The sequence below is a fragment of the Bubalus bubalis genome, chromosome 5 (genome assembly GCF_019923935.1).
Source record: "Bubalus bubalis isolate 160015118507 breed Murrah chromosome 5, NDDB_SH_1, whole genome shotgun sequence".
Taxonomy (NCBI): Eukaryota; Metazoa; Chordata; class Mammalia; order Artiodactyla; family Bovidae; genus Bubalus; species Bubalus bubalis.
Window position 1 is genome coordinate 53,386,128 of NC_059161.1, and position 18,036 is coordinate 53,404,163.

The window sequence follows — 18,036 nt, forward strand, 5'->3', positions numbered from 1 at the left end:
AGAAAGTATCAGTAACCATTTTGTCAGACCTGCTTTGAAGGAAAGATGAAATTTCTCAAACTGGCTGCAGAATTAACAAGTACTTTCCCCAACAGTTATTACCTTGATGCTGGGACTATTATTGACAGTCAATGGCAGCTAAGACTATCCTAATTGTGCCTTTTTAGTGAAAGAAATTAATTTCATGAAGATGTTTCCCTCCAAACTGTTGTTCAGTTGCTAAGTTGCATCCAACTCTTTGCAACCCCATGAACTACAGTGTGCCAGCAGAGCCATATCCCACACAAGCAAGTATATTAGTTATTTTCCCCTGAATAGATGGCAAATGACAGTGTTCATCATATTTGTTCATTGAATATGATATCTAATTACACAGCCATGAGCAGGGCTCCAGTTTTCATTCCAATTATGTTGTTCCAGAGGAATTTTTCCATGTTTCTCTCACCTAGATATGAATTCTCTGCCTCAGTCTCTCTACCTACTATAGAAAATTGGCTGGACCAAACTTTGTTCTCACTATGGAATCCAGAAAAAGTGAACTTGTAAATAATCCTATTGTTATTTATAACTCACATTTCATCTCCAAGGAAGGAAGTCCCTCCTGCTCTTTAAAAAAAAAAAAAAAGGGTTTTGATCTATGTGGATATCTTGAACCATAAAACTTTTTGTTGCAATCATGAAGCCAGGCCATGTTGTTTTATTAGCTGGATAAATGCAGCCGTCATATCTGGTCAGGCCAGATGGTGTCACGGTGGAAGTGCTTAAGATTGCATGCTGCCTGATGCTTACTCTATCAGATGAGGAAAAGTAGATGAAAGAGAAAAATGAGAGTGGGGATCAGAAAACAGAAGCATTCCTGTCAGGCTACAATTTGGAAATAGGAAATAAATCTATCCCTTTTACAACCATCCACATCCAATTAGGAGAGAGGCAAAGCGTTAAATCGCTAGGCACTTTATTTAATTAATCACAAGTGAAGAAGAAGAGAAAACAAATAAATAGAGCACGTGTCTTATTACCTTCATTACTCATCACTCTCACTGCAGTTTCGGCACCTAGTGCCTGCTGCTTCTAATGACATTTTAATGGCTCTTCACTCAGACAGTTTGGTTTGCAACAGTGGGAGAGAGTCAAGACTTTAGTAGCAAGGTGAGATTCCACCCATTATGAGGGGTTAGGTGTCCCTCAGCAGTGCCCAACCCAGCAGGACATTCTGGCATCCTACCTGCCACCCAGGGGCCACTCTCCAATTAACTCATGAACATTGTTTGCCCTGACATTTCATATGGGAAATGAAGATCCTGACTTCTGGGAGACCAGAAGGCCAACCAGCCAAGGAGGCTGGAGACAGGAGCAGGAAGGTGGGATCCAGAGTTTTGCGATAGCTACCACAGCACGTGCTAAGCAAGGTGAAGGCCCCTGTGGTGACTCTCCAAGACGCTGGAGTCTTCATCCTACACAGGAGTCTTCATGGATGTATCCACTCTTCCTTCAACAAGCTGAGGGCTTATCAGAGGGCATACCACATTAGATGAGGGAGTGACTGGAGAAACAGGAGACACTGCTTCCAGGGAATAGGTGAACCTGTACAAGAGGAAAAAGATGTGCCCCAAATGGTGATAAAGGGGGGAATCCCAGGATGCAGCTGTGCAGGTGACCAGGGGATCAATCAATTCAAGTCAGAGGTAAGAAACAGGGTGAAATTTTTTTCTGAGAAGATGAAGTTGCTAGAATACCCACTGTGTTTTGAATAATTGACAGATTTACATAACTGGGAAAGAGCTTGGGGACTAATTAGTGGTAAGTACCTTAAAACTCAGCAGAGACCATTATTAACACACACCCCACCCCCCACAACAACAAAAATAGATTCCAAAGGTTATGGCACAAAGGAAATGTAAATGGCTCAGCTGTGAATAGGGTTTACCTGGTCATAATAATGTAAATCCTGACTATTGATTGGATCAAAATGACCATATAACTACACTGGGAGCTTGTGGAGAAGGACAGTTGGCTTGCAGAAGGTGGTGAAAGCTTAAATTCTCTTTTTCCATAGAAGGAAGTCAATAGATAATGTCTGAAACTGAGAAATCAAGATGTAGCGGTACAGCATCGAGGTTAGAGAAATGAAGCTATACTTCACTTGCCAGAAAAAATCAGGTAGAGGAACTGAAAATAGTTGTTTCTGGATCTGCAGGAAATGAAGAAAGAGAAGAGTAAAAGAACCATGTTTTTATAGCAAGTCACATCGAACTGTTTGACTTCCTGCACTTTGTGGGTGTGTAATGTAGGTGAAGATAAAATGTTAAACAAACAAAACAAAAGCAGCTCTATGAGTCTCCATGGTGTATTTATCAAGTCCGGTTGCTAAATAAAATATGGAAACCCCCAATGACTTTGAATTTCAAATAAACATTAAAACTGTTTAAATTTAACTTATTTTGGCAATAAAATTATATATTTTTATGGTATACAATGTAATATTTTGATATGCTTACATTGTGAAATGATTATCGTGATCAAAATAATTAATATATCCACCACCTCACATAGTTACTTTGTGTGTGTGTGTGTGTGTGTGTATATGTGGTGAGAACACTTAAAATCTACTTGCTTAGCAAGTTTTAGGTATATGATATAGTATTATTAACTGCAGCCACCATACTGCACACTTAAACTTCAGAGCTTGTTCATCCTGCATAACTGAAACTTTGTACCCTTAACCAATATCTCCCCGTTTTCTGCACTCCTAGCCCTTGGCAACCACCATTCCACTCTCTGCTTTTACGAGTTTAACTTTTTGAGACTCCACATATAAGGGAGATTATGTAGTATCCAATAATTTGTTTTAATTTATTTTTTGGCCATGCCATATGGCATGCAGGATCTTAGCTCCTTGACCAAAGATCAAACTCGTTTCCCCTGCATCAGAAATTTTAACCACCGAACTGCCAGGGAAGTCCCCAATAATTTTTTAGTAGAAGCAATATTGAAAATATTTCACAGGACATACTTAAACTAAAAAATCATTCATTACTATCTGAAATTCAATTTTAATTGGTGTTCTATAGTTTTATTTTAACCCAGCAACCCTCATCGTGACAATATCTTAATACTAAACATCTTGTTCATTATATTAGAGGCCACTTTATAAAGAACCACGGTAGAAATTTCTTCAAGGTCTCAGTTCCAGAAAGAACTCCTGAGCAACATGAATGTATTGTTTTTACTTCTGGACACTATGAACTATATAGAAAAACTGATCTGGACTAGAGAATTGTTATCAAAAAGTTATTATTCTGGTGAAGTGTACTAAAGTTGCCAGAACCACCACAGATTTGGTTCTATTGCCTGGCCACGGGTAATAAGGAAGATGGCTACCTAAACAAGAGACAAATTGTATTACAAAAAAAAAAAAAAAAAGAACAGAAATTAAATAAACAACAATGAAAACAAGCTCTCTACTTTTCTAAGCCAGTCTCTTTTGATGTCTTCGAAGAAGTTCCAGGGGTGGGTGGACCAGAACCTTCTTCAGCACTAGCTGTCTTAACAGTGGGGCCAGTGCTCATGGTGGTCCCAGGAGCCAGCCTTTGTGCCTCATAAGCCAACATCTTTCAGACAGCACCGAAATATATCTAGAAATAAAACCTTCCCCTTTCCTTTTCACCACGTGAGCATGAGGGATGAAACCCCAGCTGGCCACTCATTAGATGCCAGGGTTTGCTGCTTTCTCTCTGTAGGAAGAGTGTCTGTCTTTGGGGAGGTGCTATCCTCAGCTGCTGGAGATGGGGAATAAATTATCTCTTTCCTGACATCCTCTGCCAGCTTGTTAGCATCACTGACAACTGCTCAAAGGCAGCAGAGCAAGAGAGGTGGCAATGAAGTAGGGAGGGAAAAAAAAGTTGCCACTTTCAAGCTTACACTGGGCAGATTCTTATTTAGAGCAGTAAGTCAGCGTCAATTTTGCTCAGATGTTCACGTCTCCCTCTGGCTTCCTATACAACAACACAAAACGCAGCCTATGACCCTTATCCCAGTTGGAGCCATGTACCTGTGCTCTGCCTACATGCCGATGTGAAAGCATCGAGAAAGGATGAGCATTTCTGAGCAGCTCCCTACAAATGCTAGAGGGCATCGTGTAGGGGCTAACGGGTACTCTCTGAGGTCAGAAGGGCCTAGGGCTTAAAACCTGACTGGATCACTTATCTATTAGCTGAGTTCACTCTGAACAAGTAGCCTCTATAAGACTTTGTTCTCTCATCTGCAAAATTGGTACAATGAGTCCATCTTCACCCCAAGTTTACTGTGAGGATTAAATATTTAAAAAAAAAACCTGAATGGTGCTTGGCATAGAGTAAAAGCTCACTGGATGTGCTTATTAGCCTGCATAGCCAACCCTTTGAGCTGTGCAGCCCTCCTCCTCCAGCCATCCCATCATTACTGCCTTCTCAGCCCTACTGAGGGCAGCTAAATGATCAGTTCTCACACTCTGGGCGAGAGAAAACAAGGTGGGATAATGCTCGCTACAGCAGGAGTGCTAGTTGCAGGTCTCAGCCCAGCTGGTACGGCAGGAAGTTTCAGCAGTGGAATCACCAATGCCCCAGGACAGCACCCACCTTCCAGAACACACCTGGCAATGCGCAGATGGGACCTTCCTTTCTGAATCAGTGACTTGCTCCCAGGATGTAGGTGAAACTTAGTAGTCTGCACAGCCTTCTGGAGTTCATGGCAAAAGTTTGTCTGAGGCAACTGATTAGAGGCTTTGTCGGGGTGGCCGTGCAGAGAAAGATCAGGCAAGAGCATTTTCTTTTAGCCTCAAGACTCCTGCTTCAGGTGAGGGGGCGGGGCCAGAAAGGAAAGACTTATTCTCAGATCCCCCATTGGTTACCAAGCCCAGAGCTTCCATAAGCTGTTTCCTTGTGGGTAGGACATTACATTTTGTGGCAAAACAATTTGCCCACTCTGCTATCCTTTCACCCCTTCTGTCTTTGTGATTACATCCTTAATTTTCAGCTGTGCACGTGTGTGACTGAAGACCAGCTTCCCATTCTCCACTGCTGCTAAATATGGCCCTGAGGCTAAATGCTGGTCAGTTAGATGGGGTCGGAAGTGCTATGGAGCAACTTTCAGGAACCTTCCTTGAAAGTTAGCTAACGCATGCTCTTTGCTACTTTCTCTTTCTTTTTTATTCTTGAGGACAAAATGTGGACACGATGGCTGGAGTTTAAGCCATCATGGAGTTGAGCCCCCATCTTTTGTGGGGAAGAAGACAAATGCTGATGAAGGAATGCATGAACTGAAACAGTGTGGGAGCCTGGGTCTCTGAGGCTGTGAACAGCCACTGCGTTAGCTCTGGACTGTCTCCATTTGGACTTCTTTCATGACGGCAAGAACTAAACTCTCTTTTGAAGCCACTTCTACTTATATGTTTATTTTTGTTGTACACATTTGGACCTAATTCTAACAGATACATCCTTTTATTCTGAATTAATATAGAATCATGCACCAATAGAGGAGATGATCTGAATGGTAGTAGGACCAAACAGTTTTCATTCTAGATAAGCAAAAATATTTTTTTCTGTTTCAAATTACTTTGTTACTATTTCTTTGATATTGATTTTGTTTTTTTATTTTCTCTCTTTTCTTGTCTTCCTTTCTTCTTGTTTTTTCGGTGGGAGGTTCAGGTTTTTAAAAACATAAAATCTGTTTCTGTTTTTAAATTACTTGGCTATTGTTTCCTTGTTATTGTTTTTGTTGTTTATTTTCTCTCTTTTCCTGTCTTTGTTTCATCTTGTATTTTTTTTTTGGTGGGGGGAAGGTTAGTTTTGTCCATTCAGAACATTAAACAAAATTCCCTTGGCCCCACATCCCTTTATTTTCTATTTTATTTCTGAAAGGCCAGTTTTCTGCCTGGAGATGAATGTTTTATGATTTTGTCTTTATTTTCAAATTGCTGCCACTTGAAAGACATGTCATAAGTTTGAATTTAAATTAAAGGCTTTTAAAAATCTTTTCTCCCTGTCCTTTCTGTTGATATACTGGCATACTCCAGCATTTCTTTAGCAGCCTATAAGGTAGGATACCCTGTAGGGAAGAAACCACCCCAACCTGCTCAGGTCCAGCTGTGTCTGTTCAGCATTTGGACTTGCCATCTTCTCTGCAGCTTCATCATTGCAACCATCTACAACCACCCATGTCACTGAGCCCACTATGCTCTTACAGCCCAAGAAATCTACTTCCCTCAGTCATTCTGAGGCCCTGCCTAGTTTATATTGGCCATTTTCACAGCTGGCATCCGCTAAAGTCAGTCCACAAAAGCTAATTAAGCTAATTCATCACAATTATCCCAGTCACAGTTACTAGTCCATGTTATATATCTCAGATCCCCAGGAAATCATGTCAGGATCATAAGAAGTGGGAGCTGTTATCAAACTTGGGCTTTTTCATCTCCTTATGCTTGGATTTTATAGGGGCAGTTGTCTCAGGAAGCCTCTTGCCTCGTGTCTCATATACATGCCTGACTTTAGCCTCCCCATAAAAGTAACAGTTTGGGACTATGGGGGGGAGGGAGGAATTTGATGACTACCTGTGCTTCCCAAACTTTTTAGATGACAAATTCTTAGATTTCTGGATGACAATAATCACCTATCAGATCCTAAATTCTCCCAACCCAGCTCAGATCCACCAAATCAGAATCTCCAGGGGAGATTAGGGAAACACCGGGCAGTTAGGGAAACACTGATCTAGATCTTTGTGAGCAAAATTAACATAGATGTGACAAGGGAGCTTCAGAGTGTGGCTTTAGAGTTAACCAGACCTCACCACCTTTGTTTTAAGCAAGAGATTTAACTTTTCAACCCTCAATTTCATCGTCTCTAAAATGGAGGTAACAAGTCCAGCCCATCTGACTTGTGATGTAGATTATAAATAAGATCCAGGGACTTCCCTGGTGGTCCAGTGGTTAAGACTTCGCTTTCCAATGCAATGGGTGCAGGTTTGATCCTTGGTCCAGAACTCAGATCCCACATGCCCTGCCTGCGGCCAGATCACCAAAACATAAAATTGAAGCAATAGTGTAATAAATTAAATAAAGACATCAAAAAAAATTGTTTAAAAAAAAATAGAGAAGATCCCTGTGAAACAACTGATGCTTAGCAGGAACTCAGTGGTGGCTACCAGCATTCTTATGGTGACAATGAGTTTTATGAGCCTGAAGAGGTCTTAATTTGCATTCAAAAATGAAGAGGACTTAAAACTTCACCCAGGAGACTGGCGTTCTTCTAACTTCAGCATACTGAAAGCTGGCTTGACAGTCAGGTGGGAGAGAGACATTTTTCTCTTCTAACACGGAAACAAGGTAGAAGGCAGGGTAGTTCTGTGATATGGTCAAGTCTAAAGAAGTCAGGCTTTTCATGGACATTAGTGAACATGCAGTCATGTCCAGCTCTTTTCGACCCCATGAACTGTAGTCCACCAGGCTCCTTTGTCCATGGAATTTTCCAGGCAAGAATACTGGAGTTGGTTGCCATTCCCTTCTCCAGGAGATCTTCCCAACCCAGGAAACGAACCTGGATCTCCTGCATTGCAGGCAGATTCTTTACCTTCTGAGCCACCAGGGCAACCCAGCACATTAGCTTGTAAGGTATTTTCCCAGAAGGCGGGTGGGTAGGTAATTTCTTGGTAGGGGGTAATTTTGGGTATTGCCTTGGTGGTGGTGGTTTAGTCACTAAATCGTGTCTGACTCTTGTGACCTCATGGACTGTAGCCTACCAGGCTCCACTGTCCATGGGATTTTCCAGGCAAGAATACTGGAGTGGATTGCCATTTCCTTCTCCAGGGGATCTTCCCGACCCAAGAATCGAACCCGGGTCTCCTGCATTGTAGACAGATTCTTTACCGACTGAGCTATGAGGGAAGACTTGTTCAAGCAGAAATACTACAGTCACAGAAACCATTTCCCATGTCATATATCTCAGATTTTAAACCTGGCCTTCCCTGGTAGCCTGGTTGATAAAGAAACTGCCTGCAGTGCAGGAGACCTGGGTTCAATCCCTCGGTCAGGAAGATCCCCTGGAGAAAGAAATGGCAACCCACTCCAATACTCTTGCCTGGAGAAACCCATGGACGGAGGAGTCTGGCCAGCTATAGTCCATGGGGGTGCAAAGAGAAGGTGTTAGTCCAAATTATCTTATTTAGCCTGAGCTTTTCTGCTGCTGGGCCTCTGACCCCTCTACAGGCCTGGCCTAAAAACCCTTCTTGACCTTGGTTTCCTCCTCCCCACTTACATACTGAGGTCCAGACATGGGAATTTGGACTCAGAAGGCTGGGGAACTCCTAGGGAACCAGGCAGGTCTGACTTTGCTTCTCTCCTTGGAATAATATGAAGACTCCGGGTAGATCTAAACATTATTATTCCCTCAGCCTGTCCTAATCTCCTGGCTGGCATGAAGTCAAACAATGGATAGTTATGACTGTTTAGTAGCAAAAAGACGAACTTGGGGACACTTGGCTAATTATGAAGCCTTCCATTATACACCCAAAGTACAGCAAAGAGTTGGGGGCAGGAAGAGAAGGGTGAATGAATGAAGAATTTTCAAAATTCTAGGCATACTGAGCATTGTATCATTTAGTTTTCATAACAGCCCCATGTAATGAACTTTAGTCTACACATTTACCAGTAAGAAAACAGATATATTTCACAAATTGCACAAGTCAAGCAAATTGCTCAAAATCACACAGCCAGTATGTTGAAGAGCCAGGGTACAGGTCTGTGAACATTTAATCCCAAACTGATGCCCTCTACTGTCTACCAGACTGCTTCTAATGACAGTCAAGAAAAGAAGAGAATTAAGAAATTCATAAACTAAAGTTTTTCTAAAGACATTCCTAGGACTTTCCCGGTGGTCCAGTGGCTAAAACTTTGCATTCCCAATACAGGGCAGCCCGGTTTGATCCCTGGTCAGGGAACTAGATCCCACATGCCACACCTAAAAGTCCCATGTGCCACAACAAGGACCTGCCACAGCCAAACAAATAAATAGAATAAAAAGGCATTCCTGTACTTGGTTTAGATTTCACCTGGTTTCTCTTGAAATAAACTGTGTCACCTCAACTCAGGCTTATGAGCCAAATATGTAGGACAATCTTTAAACCTTCAGCCAAAGTCTGTCTCTTCCTAAAAGCCCTTTTTTTTTTTTTGTCTCTAGAGCAGGAGTAGGCAAACATTTCTTTAAAGGGCCAGAGAGTAACAATTTTAGGCCTTGCGGTCCACATGTTTTCTGTGGCACACCACCTTTGCCTGTATAGGTGAGAACAGCCACAGAAATGATACACACGAATGAGCCGTCTGTGTTGCGGTGGAAGTATTTACACCAAGAGCTGTCGTTTGCCAGCCTCTGCTCTAGAGGAACAAGGTTCTTCCCTACTTCTCTTCCAAGCTTTTCTTTGTCTCATCCAAATCCCATCCAAGTGTGCTGACTATGAATACAGGCACAGAAACCAGATGTTAGCTGATGCACTCTGCTCTCTGAGATTAAAACGAAACCGCTTGCAGGGGTAGGCCTGCACGCCACCCAGTTTCTCGAGGGTAAATGAATATATACCCTGTGGTATGAAGTGGTTCAATGTATGGATCATCTTGCCTTCTCATATTTTCTATCCTTATTCTACACCACATCATGCCAGACATAGATCCTAGGCCTGTTCCTGAACACACACACACATTTAGTCATACAGAAATTTGTTCATAGCTGACAAATATCTATGGGGAAATGGATACTGAATTCACAGTGAAATAATTCAAACTATTTAACATTAAATGTGTTATTCTCAAGATTCCTCTGGCCACTTTACCCCTAATTTCTAGCTTCCTACCATCTTTTTGCTTACCACCTTCCAGATACTTCTCATATTTTGCTAGGCAGAGCTACTCAGTCCATCTCCGTGCCCACTAGGCGTGGCTTTGCAAGGAGATGCCCTGCCTTCTCTTCCTCACTCTCCCTCCAGCCTCTGTAAGAGGAAAGGGATGTGACTTAGAAATACCTCCCCATCATCTCGAAACCACCCTCCTCTCTAAAGCCAAAAGCTTCTTTACAGTTCTCATTTTAAGTGACATTTCCCCTACATTACACAAATTAAAATCACTCTGTAAGGATATTTTTTACTTTGAGCAAAAGAAGTAAACTCTAACATAAATAGGAGATAGGTGTTACTGAATGCATGCTGAGGAAAAGCTGAAGAAATGGTTTCAGAGTGGCAAACAAGACATAGCGCAGGCCTCAGTGGGCAGGAGCCTGTGGTCTCCATTTCTCTAATGTACAGCCACTAAATATGATACCAGAGGCTTTGACCCCGAGTGTCTCTGTTTCAGACTGGATTCCAGAAAGAGTGAAGCACTCTAACTGTCTGGACCACATATAGTTCTTGTGGTCAGGAGTCTGAGTACTGAAATGAGTAGCTGCATCAGAACCCATCAGATCTGGGAAGGCAAATTCTAAAGAAGGGATGCTGTGCCCTCCTCAAAAACAACCGAGCAGATATTCACTCTACTGTGTTTCCAATCAAAGACTTCTCAGCCAAAAGGACAGAATCACTAGTTCAGTTCAGTTCAGTTCAGTTGCTTAGTCGTGTCCAACTCTTTGCGACCCCATGAATTGCAGCACACCAGGCCTCCCTGTCTATCACCAACTCCCGGAGTTTACTTAAACTCATGTCCATCAAGTCGGTGATGCCATCCAGCCATCTCATCCTCTGGTGTCCCTTCTCCTCCTGCCCCCAATCCCTCCCAACATCAGAGTCTTTTCCAATGAGTCAACTCTTCGCATGAGGTGGCCAAAGTATTGGAGTTTCAGCTTTAGCATCAGTCCTTCCAATGAACACCCAGGACTGATCTCCTTTAGAATGGACTGGTTGGATCTCCTTGTTGGAATGCTCCAAATATGTGTTACAAGCAACTGTTAGGAGATCAAAACATTTGAGTATGAAATTCCCTGGAGATCTAGTGTTTAAGAATCAACCTGACAATGCGGGGGACATAGGTTCAAGCCCTGGTCTGGGAAGATTCCACATGCCTCAGAGCAATTAAGCCCATGCACCACAATTACTGAAGCCTGTGTGCCCTACAGCCTGTACTCCAAACAAGCGAAACCACCTCAATGACCCGTCCACCGCAACGAGAGAGGAGCCCCCTCTCGCCACAACTAGAGGAAAGCCCATGTGCAGCAACAAAAACCCACTGCAGCCAAAAATAAATAAATACATAAATAAATTGTTTTAATTTAGCTTTTTTCCATTAGCTACCTCTCACTTGCCTAGCACTGGTTAATGTAGTAAATGTTTTCTAAGGTACACATGTAGCTGGTACCTAAATCCTGGCTCCCCCACTAAAAGTCTTGCTCTTTGACTTATAGACTCTCATTTATTCATGATTGCCCTACAAATTATAGATGAAGGTGTATTATTATGCCCATTTCACAGATGTGGACATTGTGACTCCATTTCTGCAACAGGTCACTGACACACCTTATTTGTGCCAGAAGTGGGATGTGAAATCGGTCTTTACTACTTCAAGCCCACACTCTTTGGCAGGATTGTTGTTAAGAGGTCTTTTGAATGTATAGGTCACCTGACTATCCCAGACCTCATCTATATAAAGTACATGACTCTTCGCCACCTGCTTACACAGAAACCACCCCCTTTGAATCCCCCTAGTCTCCCTCCTTCCCTGGGAGAGCATCTCATGAGTGCTCAGAAAACACTTGCTCATGTTCTCTGCCCCAGCTCCTCATTGAGGCTCCTGGCCCCTCTACTGAGGCTGAACCCCAGGAGGATACAAAGATACCTCTATAGAACTCAGGCCGCTTTCCCTGATAAACCTGGAGTTCTCAGGGTACCAGACACGCCCAGGGCGGTGGCAATCAGAAGCGGAGTAGAAGGACAGCCTCTTATCTGACTATGAGTTTTACTGTTTCTTCACCCCCAAAATATGCTGATGGCTCCCAGATAGGGACAAAGTCTTTCAGTGACACTAATCTTTCAGCTTCTGGCCCCAGCCTCCTCCTGCTCACCAGTTCCCAGTGCAGAGTCCTTGAAGGGTTTGTCTGACTGCCCAGGCCTCGGTCACGCATCACACACAGGCTGCAAAAAGGCCAGGGTAACAGTTGTCTAGATTTCTCCCCTCACACTGTGGAAGTCCTAAATATACAAGAAGGTTCAGAAGTTAGGAGGTCAAAAATAAATAAATAAAAAGGGCCAAGGTCCATTGGATGCCACATAGCCCCTCCACCATCACTCTCACCCCTGGCTCTATCACCAGATCCTCTTTACTCCTTTGGCAAAAACAGGCAAGCAAACCAAAAAAGTTTTAAATCCTCTTTGCATATGAAATTATGCAATTCAATATTTGGGAGGAGGTGGAACCCTACACACCAGAGGAATCAAGGTACTGCCGTTCTGAGGACAATGGGGAACTCAGTCATAATTCATTAAGGAGGACACAGTTGGGATACCAAGGAAAGATAAGGAAGCGGGCAGGGAATGAGGAGCCAAGGTCTTAAGGCTTAGAGTGGACACTTTCTACAGATCAGCTCCTAAAACTTGTAAAAGAAAGACTTCATGCTCTAAAGTCAAATAGACCCAAGTTTCAAACTTTGGTTTCATCACTCTGTAAACTTGTACAAGTTACAATATCTCTGAGCCGAAGCTTCTTCATTTGCAAAATAATGAAACAGAAAATCGCTGACCAATTTAAATAAGATAATGCAAATAAAGTGGCTTGGAGATTGTCACTTAATAAATACTCCTTCTCCCCCTCCCCTCTGGGGAATTAAGATAAATAAAATTTTCATTTGCACAGTAAACTAGTTTGTATATTTCTTGCATGATTTTCCATATTTATAACTTTTTAATGAAAGTATTTTTAATATGGCTGTGAAAAAGCATCTATAATTACATTTAACAAGAATTTTAAATGACTATTTTTAAAAAAGGGGTTTTCTTCTAAGTGGAAATTGTAGATTAAAAGTCATGAAAGAGTAGTCTGTATAGGTGGCTATTTAAGTAAATTGTAATATATGATTTCTGGGCTTATAGGGAAGAGGGTAAATTAATTTTTGCAGGGTGGTGTTATTGGGTGCCTGCCACTAGGCTGGGTGCTTTATATTTAATCTTTATAGCAACCCTATAAGAAAGTCATTTTACAGATAGAGGAACTTGAGGCATTAAGCAATTTAGCCAAAGTCACAAAAGAGAAGTTTGTCTGACAACAAGGCACATCATGGAGAGTTTAGCCAAGTTACTTGACGGTATTGCTGCCTCTGCCTCCACCTTGTTCAGCCAAATAGCCTGCAGGGCCCTAAACTAACACGAGGCCTCTCATGCAAGCACAAGCCCTGGATAGCAGCCACAGAGTCACAAGTGAATGTTAAGTTCCTGATATGACTTCTCGACAGCCCTTGTGATCAAGTCTCCCCTGCCCTCCAGCTCTTTCCCTTCAGGTACCCCTTAGGTAAGCCATGCTCTCCCAATGGAGTTTACCAAAACCTTGCTCTTTTGGTTTGAACTGACCAATCAGGCCCTAGCCCAGGATCTCCAAAGCCCTACACCCACAGACCCTAATAAAGGCACGTGCCCCAGGTCCTGCCTTTCCCTCTAACTCTGCCTTGACCTCCCCATGTGGCCCCTTGCAGTGTGCCTGGTACTTCCTTCCACCCAGGAGGACTAAACCTCTATTTCAATTTCTCTTGTGGTCTGTTTTGAATTGAACTCAGCTCACTATGCAGCACCATGGATCCCACTTACTATATGCTAATTCGACAAAGTAATGACACACATACTCAGGCTACTTCCACTAATCCACTCTTGCTCCCTCAGACCGTGGCCACCAAACAAAAACAATAATAAGTGTGTCCAACCATCAAGTATTCACTAAGCAGCGGCACGGCAATAACAGACAGGTTGTCTTCTCACAGCCCCATAGCTTTGGCCAGCAAGGAGACAGTCAGTCCAGATAGATCTAGATGTTTTATTACGCCCAGCGCAGCAGACAGTGTAAGCTCCCTGTTTGCATCAGGTCGTTACTCCCCAAGTCCCATGAGGGCGACGCAGGGGCAGGCACACTTGAATATCATGCAAGGAGTGGGTGTTGACCCCCGAGGAACCCTGAGCTGCCTTATCCTTCCCTCACCCCACGCCCCTAGGAGACAGGCTATTTATTACCCTGCAATATAAACAAATCTTCCCTGAGAAGGGGAGAGAGAGGTCTTTATCTTTACTGTCCTGGACTCTTTCCATGAAAGGAAACATTCTCTCTACCCTCCTGGAATGTAAACAAATCTGAGTAAACTGGTTGTTAAAAACCTAGCTGAGAAGAATGTGAAAGATTCGTAAAAAATTGTCTCCCATCCCCCTAAAAATGTAATGGGGTGTTAACACACCACTCTTTTTTGTTTAATTTTTCCTTCATTTATCAAACAAATATTAATTCATTGATTCACTCATTCAAAATCTATTCACATATTACTAAGTGATTCCTACGTATACTGGTAGGTGTGCTGATTGCTGAGCATAAAGCCATAAGACAAACACATTCTTTACCTTCATGGGGCCAACGTTTTGATTGGGAGTCAAAATCTGTTTCCACAGCAATCTTTGGCAGGTGGTATTCACCAGGGCCGACCCAGAAAAATCCAGTTGTCTCTGAAAGAAGGCATGTGCTTGGTCACTCAGTCATATCTGACTGTGACCCCGTGGACTGTAGCCCGCCAGGCTCCTCTGTCCATGGGGATTCTCCAGGCAAGAATACTGGAGTGGGTTGCCATGGTCTCCTCCAAGATATCTTCCCAACCCAGGTATCTAACCCAGATCTCCTGTCTTGCAGGTGGATTCTTTACCATCTGAGCCACCAGGGAAGCCCAAGAAAGTAGGCATAGGCAGTAAAACAATTCACAAAATCTTTTCATAAGCACTAAATCAACCTACATATAGACTCATAATTAAAGCAAGGAACTGAATGTCAGGGCATATTGAGGTTCCTAACACATTCACTAAATATTCTGAGTAGATGGTGTCATTGTTGCTGGTGAGGAGACCCAGGTAAAAAGGACTGAAGAGCCAAGAAAAGCAATCATTTTCTCCTTAGAATTTAATCTTACCAACAAAAATTCTCCTATTTCCATAATAATTGCTAATTTGTTTGTTAGATAATATTTTAGTTTTCATTATATCTGAAAATAATATATGCTTATTGTTAAAAAAGAAACCCCCAAAACATGTAGGAAGTGTAAAGGAATGGGTTATCATGCAACATGATGCCACCCAGGTAAAACTATTTTAACTTACTGGAGCAGTATTTCCTTGGTTAACTCAAATTCACATATTCAGATATCTGTGGGGATTTTGTTTGTCTTTCTTTTCCTGAATTGGAGTTCTGTTGCATATAGAGTTTAGTTTATATTGCTTTTTTCACTTAACTCTTATAATAATATTCTTCCAAAACAATTTTAATAGCTACATATGAGTTCATCATATAGAGAAGCATTAATTTATTCAACCAGCCCCCTGCTATTGTACTATACCTTCTGTTTGTTTTTCCTTAGGATAAATAGTTTTTTTAAAAAAAGAATTTATTTGGCTACACTGGCGGCGACACTCAGAATCTTTAGTTGCAGTGCTTGGGCTCAGTAGTTGGGGGCATGTGGGCTTAGTTGCCTGAGGGATCTAGATCCCAGACCAGGGATAGAACCCATGTCCCCTGCATTGGAAGACAGACTCTGAATCCCTGGATGACCAGGAAAGCCTCTATCAACAGCTTCTTAAACACATCTTTCCCCACATCTCTCTGTTTAGGTCATTGGGATTGATTGCCAATAGTAAGATGATCACATTGAAGGGTGTGCCCATTATTGCCGAAACCCTGTTTTAGCAGAAAACAGAAACGCTGTTCTATTTTACAATTTACACTGGATTGTTTTGTTAAACTCAGCTTTTGAGGGGAGGTGGATGACAAGGGTGAGGAGGAAGAGAGGGAAAAGGATGCAGGAAAAGACAGATTCAGAGGCAGACAGCTCTCACATGTTTGTAATCCAGGAGCTTGTTCTTCCCAGAGTGCAGCGGGTGAGGGCGCTTATCCATTTTCCTGAATTTGGTTCCAGGAATAAGCTCTGGTTGACCAATGCTTCTGGACGCTTCCCCTGTGGTCCCCATCAGAGTCCTCAGTGATTTTCATAATAGATGAAGTCACTGACAAGTCTTCAATTTTAGAACTTTTAGAGAGTTCCTCCCCCTTTGCAGGGGCTGAGAAGTATCATAACCTCAGTCATGTTGCCCAAGACTAACTCTTTATATAATATCCAGATTACAAATGTAATTTTTCAGAGTGTCTTTGCTTTTGTAGATTTTTTAAAAAAATATTTCATATTAGCTTTAAGAATATTGGAAATGAAGACGATAATATGAGAAAATAGACCATCCATTGTCTTCACAATCATAGTCATTGTTAAGATTTCAGCAATTTTTCTTCCAGGCTGTTATTCATACTTTTTTTCCTTTTATAAAATTGTAGTCTTACTCAGCTTTTTTCCACTAAACATTGCCATGAGCGTTTTTCCATGATATTACATAACCTACAAAAACATTCATTTTAATGGCTGCAAGATATCCCAGTGAGAAGAGCCATAATTTCTGTTGCCATTCCCTGTGGGAAGGCACTTAGAATATTTCTGACTATAAATAATCCATGTCAACACTTCTGTGTATAAAGCTAATTAAAGCAATGTTAGCTTTGCTCTGAGATAGATAATTTTTAGATACAAAATAGTAATAATGGCTAATAAAAATACTGATGACTTATTGAGCACTCATTAGTCTCCAGGAATTTTACTTATATTACTCTTATTCACAATGACTTTTTTCAGGTAATAATAATAGCCCCATCTTGTAAATGAAGACACCAAGATTTAGGCATTAATTTATTCTAAGATGTAACGCTAAAGCTTAACTGAGATCCTTTCGTTTCTAAATCCCTTTCTTTCCATCCAAACATACTGTTCTTTTATTATATCAAACAGTGTAAGTATTTTTAAGGATCTTAACACACACGTCGTTTCCTACTATTTCTGCCATTTTTTGTTCAACATAGAAAGTTTTAATTTTCATGGATCTGTTTATTTTTTTGCACAACTAACATGGATAATAAACATGGATTTGTTTACTTGTTGGACCTAGAATGGTTTTTAGAAGTTTATTTTGTGAATGTCAGTCTTCCCCTCTATTCTAAGGTTGGAAAGTTGGTAAGTATCATTTTTTTCTGTAGTTTGAATTTTTTATATTTAATGACTTAGTCCATCAAAAAATTTAATTTAGTATGTATTCCACATACTAAAGAGAAGAATTTTTCTCTTGAATTCCTAATCACTTACCCTATGCCCATTTATTGCAGATATTCTCCTTCCTGTTGAAAGAGATAAGATGCCTATATGTAATAGAATGTGTTTCTTTGCTTTCTCCTTTCATTTATCCATTCACTCATTTAGCAAATATTAATTCAATGGCTACTCTGTGCCAGACTCTGTACCAGGTCTTGAGGATACATTCATAAAGATAGCAAATTTACTAAACAAATAAACCAATTATTAACTATACAATGGTGCAACCCACTCTAGTATTCTTCCCTGGAGAATCCCATGGAGGGAGGAACCTGGCATGCTATATAGTCCATGGAGCCGCAAAGAGTCTGACACAACTGAGTGACTAACGCTGTCACTAACACATTAATAGGTATAACAGCTATAAAGAAAATAGAGAGGACCAGGGTGGCTCACAGCAAGAGTACCTTAACTTATTCTTGCACAAATATCACACTTTTAATTACTGAAGTTTTCTTAATTTTAGTTTCTAATAAGTTAATATTTCCTCCCTAACTCATTGCTCTTCCTGACTGCTTATTCTTCCAAATGAAAGTAGGAATGATTTTTTTTTCAACTTATGAAATTATCGCATTGTACTATTGAATTAAATAACATTAAACAGAATAATGAAATT